The following is a 9,361-nucleotide window of genomic DNA, read 5'->3' as shown; positions in this document are numbered from 1 at the left end:
AAATAATTAAATAGATTCAGAGATAATTTCATTATAAGTCAATTAAGATTCTTAAGTAATTTTATTATAATTGAATATTTTGCGTAATTTTAATAATTAAAAAATAAGAAAGAATTGTATAGCTTAATTTAAGTAACTTTTATTGTGAAAAAGTTATGACTTATTATTAATTTAAACTTCTTATTTTATAAACTAATCTATTAAGAGTAATTAAATTAGTTTTATTAATATTTGAAGTTAATTTAATTAATATTGTTGTGCAAATTTTATAATTGGTTATTTGAAATTAAAATTCAATAATAGAAATATCATACAATTTAATTTAAGAAATTCGTATTATGATTGAAGTACGGTTTGTTTTATTAAATTGAACTCTTAGAGATTAATTTGTTAGAAATAATTAGATTGATTTTTATAAATACTTTAAGTTTAAGATAATTAATAGTTATGCACAATTTCTATTTTAATTAGTTATTTTATATAAATTAAAATTAAAGTTGTGATAGAAAAATAATGAAAGGTCATTGTTCCGGGGGTCACCTGAAACTGTAGGTCGATTTCGGGCGAGACCTTCTGTGTTGGTCGGAGCCGACGTGTCCGGTAAGTGTACAGCGGCCGGAGCTGGTGTGTCCGACTTGTTGGACGTGGTGGTGATGCTGATCCTTCGTCCCCGGAGGGTGGGGGGTACCTGCAAGGGACTCCGATGCTTAAGTTAGCAAGGGTATTAAGCAGGTATTGAGTAGAATCAGAATATGAGTTATACCTGGGTGCTCCAGTGTATTTATAATAGTGAGATGTGGCCTCCTGCGGATAAGATAAGTTAGTTATCTTATCTTATCTTTATCTTATCTTTAAGTGAGGTCATCTTTAAGGGAACCGCCCTTATTCCTATGGGCTTGGGCTGCCCTTGGATTTGGGGCGCGTTCCTCTATTTGGGCCCTTCATTTGGGCTTTCCTGTGACTTGGCCGAGCTCTTTGAGGAGAGGTCGGGTTGTCCTGACCTGAAGAGGTCGGTCGCTTTGTCTGTCGAACATCCCGGGTCGGACAGCTCGACCCAGGGTATGAACAGTGCCCCTGCTTGAGCTCGGTCTTTCTGTTGAGGTCGAGTTTTTGACTTCGGTCCTTTCATGATGAAGCCGAACTCAAGCACTTTGTCGATTTCTTCTTTTGTAGAATCTTTTGAATGTAGAACGTTTCCTCTAAAGGCGCACGCTTTTATATTGGCATTTTGGGAACGTGTGAGGGTTTAATGCTTTCCTTAATTTTAGCATTAATTGCCCCATTTTCTTTTGGCTCTTTATTTTGATTTTGCAAGCCCAGAAACGGTTTCTCTTCTTTTCCTCTTTTCATAACTTCTCTTCTCCGTTCTCTCCGCTCTTCTATTTTTTTGTTCCGTGCTTCTCCTTTTTCTGTGTTTGCGGCGTCGTTTGATGTTTCTGGAGCTTCTGTTTTCGCCTGGAGTTTCACGTTTCTCCCTGCGACATTTGCTCACTGTTCGCGTTTCTTTGCGAGAAGATGTTCCCAGATTTCCATCTTCAGTTTCTTTGATGCTCACTGCTTTTTCAGGTTGGTACTAACTTTCTTGCTTCTTTTGCGGCTTTACTTTTCATTTTTTGGTGAAGCTTTGATTTTGCATGTTTGAAAGTTTGAACCTTTTCATGATTTTGTTTGTTTGTCGTTGTAAACGTGTTTTCCTTGGCTTTCTTTCGTGCGCTCTTTTGATATTTTCGTCGAGGCTTTCTAGGGTTTTGTTGTTGCTTCTGATAGAGAATCTACATCTTGTTCCTTGCTTTGCTTGATCATTTTTGTTTCTAACTTTGAGAAGGTTCATACCTTTAGCAATTTCTGCTTTGGCTCGTTTTGACGTTCTGGGAATGCTTTTTGTTTGGTACACTGTGATGACTTATGCTTCTGAAAATGCTTGCTTGTTTTGAGGTCTTGTTTTTGAAAAATGCTGGGATGCGAACTTTCACACTATTTTACTGGAAACCTTGCCTTGTTACTACCTCCAAAGGATGCCCCAGGACTTTGGTTTTAAGTCTTGGGGTTTTCCTTTTCTTGCTTTTCATTGCCTGAGAAGTATTGACCGAGTTGTTTTCTCCTTTGTCCGAGATGTTTGTAGTAACCTCATTTTCTTTTCTTACTTGTAGGATTTAGTTGGCCTCATGTCTACTCGCAATAACATTGTAGAGATGTCTTCCAAAGTTCCCGAGGGGATGTCCGATTGGCTGGACTCCCTTATTTTGTTGTGTGTTTCCGTTGTGGACGCTGAATTTTGCACAGAGCTGAGGAAGCGTCATAGGATTTGTGGTAACAATGCTCGCGAGGGGGATTACGAGCTTGTTGCTTCTGATTCTGATGAGAGGGTTTGCTTTCCGACTTCCATTGAGAGGGAGCGTTCCTTCTTTTATGCCTATGAATACTTTTTCAGCCAGTTGAATGTTACTTTTCCTTTTACTGCTTTTGAAACCGACCTGTTGTGGTCGTGTAATATTGCTCCATCCCAGCTTCACCCCAATTCCTGGGGTTTTATTAAAATTTTTCAACTTCTCTGCCGTGAACTAGATGTAACACCTTCCCAGACTCTGTTTCTTTATTTGTTTGTTTCTGCTAAGCCTGGCGGTTCTTCAAAAAAGAAGGCTTCCTGGGTTTCCTTCAGGTCCGCCCAGGGCCACAAAGTTTTAGCTATGTATGATGAGTCTTTTAAGGATTTCAAGAATTACTTCTTTAAGGTTCGTGCTGTCGAGGGGGCCCGCCCCTTTTTTCTTGACGAAAATGATGAGCCTTCTTTCTCTCTAGAGTGGCAGAGGGATGTGAGAGTGTCTCGTTATACTTGGGAGATGCTTGATGATGTTGAGCGTGCTTTTGTTGTTGTTCTTGAGGATCTATGGGGGAAACCGCCCTATCTTGATACAAAAAGGTTTTTGAATGACCCATCCTTGGCTCGGACTGTTTTGGGTATTTGTCTGACTTGTTTCTGTACTTATTTCCTTTTTCTTCCTCTTTTGTAGCTCTTTGTCGTGACTGTTTCTGTGTTTTGTAGAGATGTCAAAGAATAATGACTCTATGAAGGCCTTCAAAAGGGCAAAGAAGGCAACTGTTGCTCTGAACATCTCGGCCAAGGTGGCCGGCGAGGGATTTTCGCAGGTCCCCCTGAAGCCCCCGGTGCCGAGTTCCCTTGGGCCGAGGAAAGTAATTCCTACTCCCCAGTTTCATCAGGTCGATCCTCCTCAAACTTCCGCTGCTGCTTCTGGTGCCCTACCTTTGAAAAAGCAAAAAACATCCGAACCCTTTAACTTGGATGCTCCAGACTTTGATGCCATTGAATTTGTTGACCAGCAAATTGCCCCCTATGGTGGGCTTTCCATGGACGACGTGTCTCTATTAAAGCATTTGTATTTTATTACCCAAAATAGTGTGAAGATGGCCCATATGGGTGCAGCTATTTTTCGAACAATTCAGGGGATTCCGGTTCATGCTACCAAATCTTTTATGGAGGAGGCCAAGTCAGAGTTTGATCGAATCAAGGGTCTGAAGAAGGAGTTGGAGGTGAAGTTGGCCAAGGTGGAGAAGGAACTTGAGGGTGAGAAGGCCAGCTCTATTGCCCTTGCCACTTCTCTGAAGCTGGCCGAAGACATGGCTTTGAAACATAAGGATAGATATGTTTTCGGCTTATAGGGAATTGATGCGTCTTCGGGAGGAGTTGGAAACAGCCCCGGTTAATTATGGTGAGGTTCAAGGTCACCTTGTGGGTAGTGTAACTGCTGCCTCCGAGAACCTGATGGAGCAGTTCCGAGTTGTTGCTCCTGATGCCGACTTGACTCTTATCAGCCTGGATAATGTCGTGAGAGATGGTAAGATTGTCCCTAATGACCAGGATGATGAAGAGATTGATCCTCCCCCAGTGCCTTCTCTCAAGGTGTCGACCTGCTCTGTTCCTCCCGTTACATCCGATCCGGATTGCCAGATTCTGAACCGGGATGATAGAACCGTAGATGCCGTGCCTCTTCAAACTCGTCCTCCTTCTCCTTTTACTAATGCTGCCGGAAAAGCTTCCGATCTTTAGCTGATCTTTTTCTGGATATTTCGTGTAAATAGCCCGGTTTGTGGGCTTTTTGAACTTTGTTTTGTTTGACGCTTCTAGTTGTCTGTCTTGCAACTCTTTTTTAAAAAACAAAAGTAGCTTCCGAGGTTGGTTTTGCGGTGACCTCTTGAGGTTTTTATCGTTTTATGCATGGTATCTGTTGAAATTTTGCTGTTCTGGCCTCTTTAGGTTGTTTGCGTGCTTTGTAGCTTGGATCCTTTTGAGGCCGTGCCTGTGGGGGGTCCGACTTGTTTCTCGGTTTCCTCACTCTTCAGCACCTTATAACTGATTTCTTTATGTTGTTCCCCCTCAAAAGCTATTTTTGTGATCCCCTTTTCTGGGCCTTTACTCGGTCTCTTTCAGGGATTATGTTGATAACTTTTTTAGCGGTAGGAGTCCGACTTGGTTATGTCGGTCTCCTTTAAGTTATTTCTGTAATCCTCTTTCTTGGATCTTTGTCAGATCTCTTTCAGGGATTACTTTGGTAACTTTTTAATGGTAGGAGTCCAATTTGGTTATGTCGGTCTCCTTTAAGTTATTTCTGTAATCCTCTTTCTTGGATCTTTGTCAGATCTCTTTCAGGGATTACTTTGATAACTTTTTTAATGGTAGGAGTCCGACTTGGTTATGTCGGTCTCCTTTAAGTTATTTCTGTAATCCTCTTTCTTGGATCTTTGTCAGATCTCTTTCAGGGATTACTTTGATAACTTTTTTAATGGTAGGAGTCCGACTTGGTTATGTCGGTCTTCTTTAAGTTATTTCTGTAATCCTCTTTCTTGGATCTTTTTCAGAACTCTTTCAGGGATTACTTTGATAACTTTTTAATGGTAGGAGTCCGATTTGGTTATGTCGGTCTCCTTTAAGTTATTTCTTGTAGTCCTCTTTCTTGGATCTTTGTCAGATCTCTTTCAGGGACTACTTTGATAACTTTTTAGTTTTGGGCTGACTTTGTTATGTCATGCCCTTCTAAGTTAAAGTAATCCTCTTTAATAGGGTTGGCCAGACCTCTTTCCAGGGTTTACTTATAACTTGGGTTGACTTGGTCCGATTTCTGAACGTCGGCCAGTCTTTCAAGTTATTATATTAGCTATCCGTAAGACCTCATCAGGTTATTTTTTGGATTGCTTTCGATAACTTCTTACATTATTCTGTGTTCATCTTTGCCGATTTGTAGAAAATGTTTGGCGCTTTTAGATCGTCTTTTGGGTGAATCGCGTTTTCACCTTTATCGGACGATTGTCTTTATCGTGGTCGCGCAGTGAATTTGCTTTTCACTTTCTGCCGACCTGTTACTTTATAATCGGACGATGAATACTTCAGATTAATGCATCTTGGAATCTTTGTAGAATATCTAAATAAACTTTATTCAAAGAAAAATGCAAATATATACATGTGGGAATTTTCTTGTTCCTAGGTCTCGACATGGTGCCTCATTAAAAAACCTTTTCAGGAAAAAGAGTGCATCCATTTAGTGAGATCCTTTACCTTTTCTAACTGTAGTACCTTCTTAGGTTGCAGGCGTGCCAAGATCGAGGAAGCTCTCGTCCATCAAGCTCGGATAGTCTGTAGTATCCCTTTCCCAGTACTTCAATGACTCGGTAGGGTCCTTTCCAGTTTGCTGCCAGCTTTCCTTCTCCGAGTCGAGTTGTTCCAATGTCATTTCTGATTAGGATGAGATCATTCTCTGCAAAATTTCTCGGTACTACCTTTTGATTATATCTGGAAGCCATTCATTGTTTTAGAGCTTCTTCCCTGATCCGAGCTCTTTCTCGGATTTCGGGTAACAAGTCGAGCTCTTCTCTCTGAAGTTGGGAGTTTGCTTGTTCATTGTAGTGGACTACTCGGGGAGATCCTTCTTCGATTTCTATTAGAATCATTGCCTCTACTCCGTATGCTAGTCGGAATGGTGATTCATTTGTAGTAGAATGGGGTGTTGTTCGATATGCCCATAGAACTTGTGGAAGTTCCTCGGCCCAAGCTCATTTTGCTTCTTGTAGCCTCCGCTTTAATCCGGCCAATATGACTTTGTTGGCCGCTTCGGCTTGTCCATTGGCTTGGGGATGTTCGACGGAGGTGAACTGGTGTTTTATGTTCAAGTCGGCCACCAGTTTTCTGAAGCCTGCCTCTGTAAATTGGGTACCGTTGTCCGTGGTGATGGAGTATGGTACCCCAAACCTCGTAATAATGTTTCTGTATAGGAATTTTCGACTTCTTTGAGCGGTGACGTTGGCCAGGGGTTCTGCCTCGATCCATTTTGTGAAATGGTCTACTCCTACTATAAGGAATTTTACTTGTCCCGATCTCTGTGGGAAGGGTCCGAGTAGGTCGAGTCCCCATTTCGCAAATGGCCAGGGTGAGGTCACGCTGATGAGCTTTTCTGGTGGGGCAATGTGAAAGTTGGCATGCTTCTGGTATGGTGGACATGTCCTTACAAATTCTGTAGCCTCCTTTTGTAGAGTTGGCCAATAGACCCCTGCCCGGAGTACCTTTTTGGTGAGAGCTTGTGCTCCGAGATGATTTCCACAAATGCCACTATGTACTTCCTCCAAGACTTCCTTTGTGTTGGAAGTTGGTACGCATTTTAGTAAAGGTGTTGATATCCCTCTTTTGTACAGCGTGTTGTTTATGATAGTGTAGTATTGTGCCTCCCTTTTCAGCCTCTTTGCCTCTTTTTCATCTGTAGGGAGTTCTTCTGTTTTGAGGTAGTTTATTATGGGGGTCATCCATCCTTGATCCTGACCTATTATGGCTAGGATTCTTTCTTCTTCCGCTATTGACGGGTTATGTAATACCTTCTAGATGAGGCTTCTGTTGTTGCCCCCTGGTTTGGTGCTGGCTAATTTTGAAAGGGCGTCAGCTCGGGCATTTTACTCACGAGGTATGTGGTGGATCCTATATTCCCCGAGTTGTCCGAGCTGTTCTTTGGTTTTATCCAAATATTTTTTCATGGTCGGATCTTTGGCTTGGTAGTTTCCTGTGATTTGTGAGGTGATGACTTGTGAGTCACTATAGATGTTGAGCTTCCGAGCTCCAACCTCCCTAGCCAGCTTCAGACCAGCTAATAGTGCTTCGTATTCTGCCTGGTTTTTTGAGGCCGGGAATCTGAATTTAAGGGAGAGCTTCAGTTGAGTTCCTTGGTTGTTCTCAACTATCACACCTGCACCGCTTCCTGTTTTATTCGAGGATCCGTCTACGTATATGTTCCATTCTATGGGGATTTCCGGGATGTCTGTAAATTCTGCGATGAAGTCGGCCAGGTATTGCGATTTGATTGCTGTACGCGCCTCGTATTGGAGGTCAAATTCGGACAACTCGATTGCCCATTGTAGGATTCTTCCTGCTAGATCTATTTTCTGCAATATCCCTTTTAGGTGTTGGTTGGTTCGAACTTTAATGGTATGCGCTTGGAAATATGGGCGAAGCCACCGGGATGTGAGGATCAGAGCGTAGGCAAACTTTTCTATTTTCTGGTAGTTCAGCTCGGATTCCTGTAGTGCTTTGCTAATGAAGTAGACGGGTTTTTGCCCATGTTCGTCTTCTCTGACTAGTGCTGAGGCTATTGCCCGGCTCCCTACTGCGAGATATAATATGAGCGGTTCTCCTTCTCGTGGCCGAGATAGGATAGGTGGCCGTCCTAGGAACTCCTTGAAGTCTAGGAAGGCTTGCTCACATTCTGTCGTCCATTCGAACTGTCTTCCCTTTCTTAAAGTAGCATAGAAGGGAAGAGATCTTATCGCAGCTCCTGCTAAGAATCGGGATAGAGCGGCCAACCTCCCATTGAGTTGTTGTACTTCTTTGATACAGGTTGGGTTCTTCATGTTGAGTATGGCTCGACACTTGTCTGGATTTGCTTCAATCCCCCTTTGTGTGAGCATGAAGCCCAAGAATTTGCCGGCTTCTACTGCGAAGGTGCATTTTGCGAGGTTGAGCCGCATGTTGTGTTTCCTGATAGTGTAAAACACTTGAGTCAGGTCGGATAACAATGTATCTTCGTTTTGTGTCTTTATCAACATGTTGTCTACATAAACTTCCATGATTTTTCCGATGTGATATGAGAAAACTTTATTCATTAGCCTTTGATAAGTAGCTCCTGCGTTCTTGAGACCAAAAGGCATCACGATGTAACAGTAGTTTGCTTTTGGCGTTAGGAACGAGGTTTTTTCTTGATCCGGTGGGTACATGGGGATTTGGTTGTACCCTGAATATGCGTCCATGAATGAGAGATACTTATACCCTGATGAAGCATCCACTAGAGCGTCGATGCTTGGGAGTGGGTAGGGGTCTTTTGGGCAGGCTTTGTTGAGGTCGGTGTAATCGGTGCACATTCGCCACTTCCCATTTGACTTTTTCACCAAGACGACGTTTGCTAGCCATAGTGGATATTTGACTTCCCTTATGAACCCGACCTCAAGTAGCGCTTGTACTTGTTCTTCTACAACCTGAGCTCGTTCTGGTCCGAGTTTTCTTCGTCTTTGTTGTACCGACCGGGATCCCGGATAGACTGCCAATTTGTGGCTCATTAGTTCGGGATCAATACCTGGCATGTCGGCAGCTTTCCATGCGAAGAGATCAACATTATCTCGTAGGAACCGTATTAGTGATTCCTTTATGTCTCCTTTCAGGGTCATGCCAATATTAGTTGTTTTATCCGAGGTGTCTCCGATCTGGATTCTTTCTACTTTTCCTTCGGGTTGTGGTCGGAATTCTTCTCGCCTCTGAACTCCACCGAGCTTGATTGTGTGGAACTCTCCTCCTTCACCTCGGAGGTTTAGGCTTTCGTTATAACAGCGACGTGCCATTTTTTGATCTGCCTTTATCGTAGCTATCCCTTCCGCCGTTGGGAATTTCAAACATAGATGTGGGGTTGAAACTATTGCGCCGAGTTGATTTAACGTTGTCCGACCTATTAAGGCATTGTAGGCTGAGCTTACGTCAACTACGATGTAGTCTATCTTGAGTGTTCTCGATTGTTTCCCCTTTCCGAAGGTTGTATGCAGCGATACGTATCCCAACGGTTGAACTGGGGCATCTCCTAGTCCGAACAGGCTGTTCGGGTATGCTTTTAGCTCTTTTTCGTCTAGACCGAGTTTGTCGAAAGCAGTTTTGAATAAGATGTCGGCAGAGCTTCCCTGGTCAATTAATGTACGGTGAAGGTTGGCGTTTGCCAGTATGATCGTAATGACCATGGGGTCATCGTGTCCCGAGATGATTCCGGATGCGTCTTCCTTGGTAAACGTGATTGCTGGGATGTCTGGGGCTTCCTTTTTCCCTTCGACG

This window comes from Arachis stenosperma, chromosome 10, assembly GCF_014773155.1.
Source record: "Arachis stenosperma cultivar V10309 chromosome 10, arast.V10309.gnm1.PFL2, whole genome shotgun sequence".
Classification (NCBI taxonomy): domain Eukaryota; kingdom Viridiplantae; phylum Streptophyta; class Magnoliopsida; order Fabales; family Fabaceae; genus Arachis; species Arachis stenosperma.
This window is presented reverse-complemented; position numbering follows the sequence as displayed.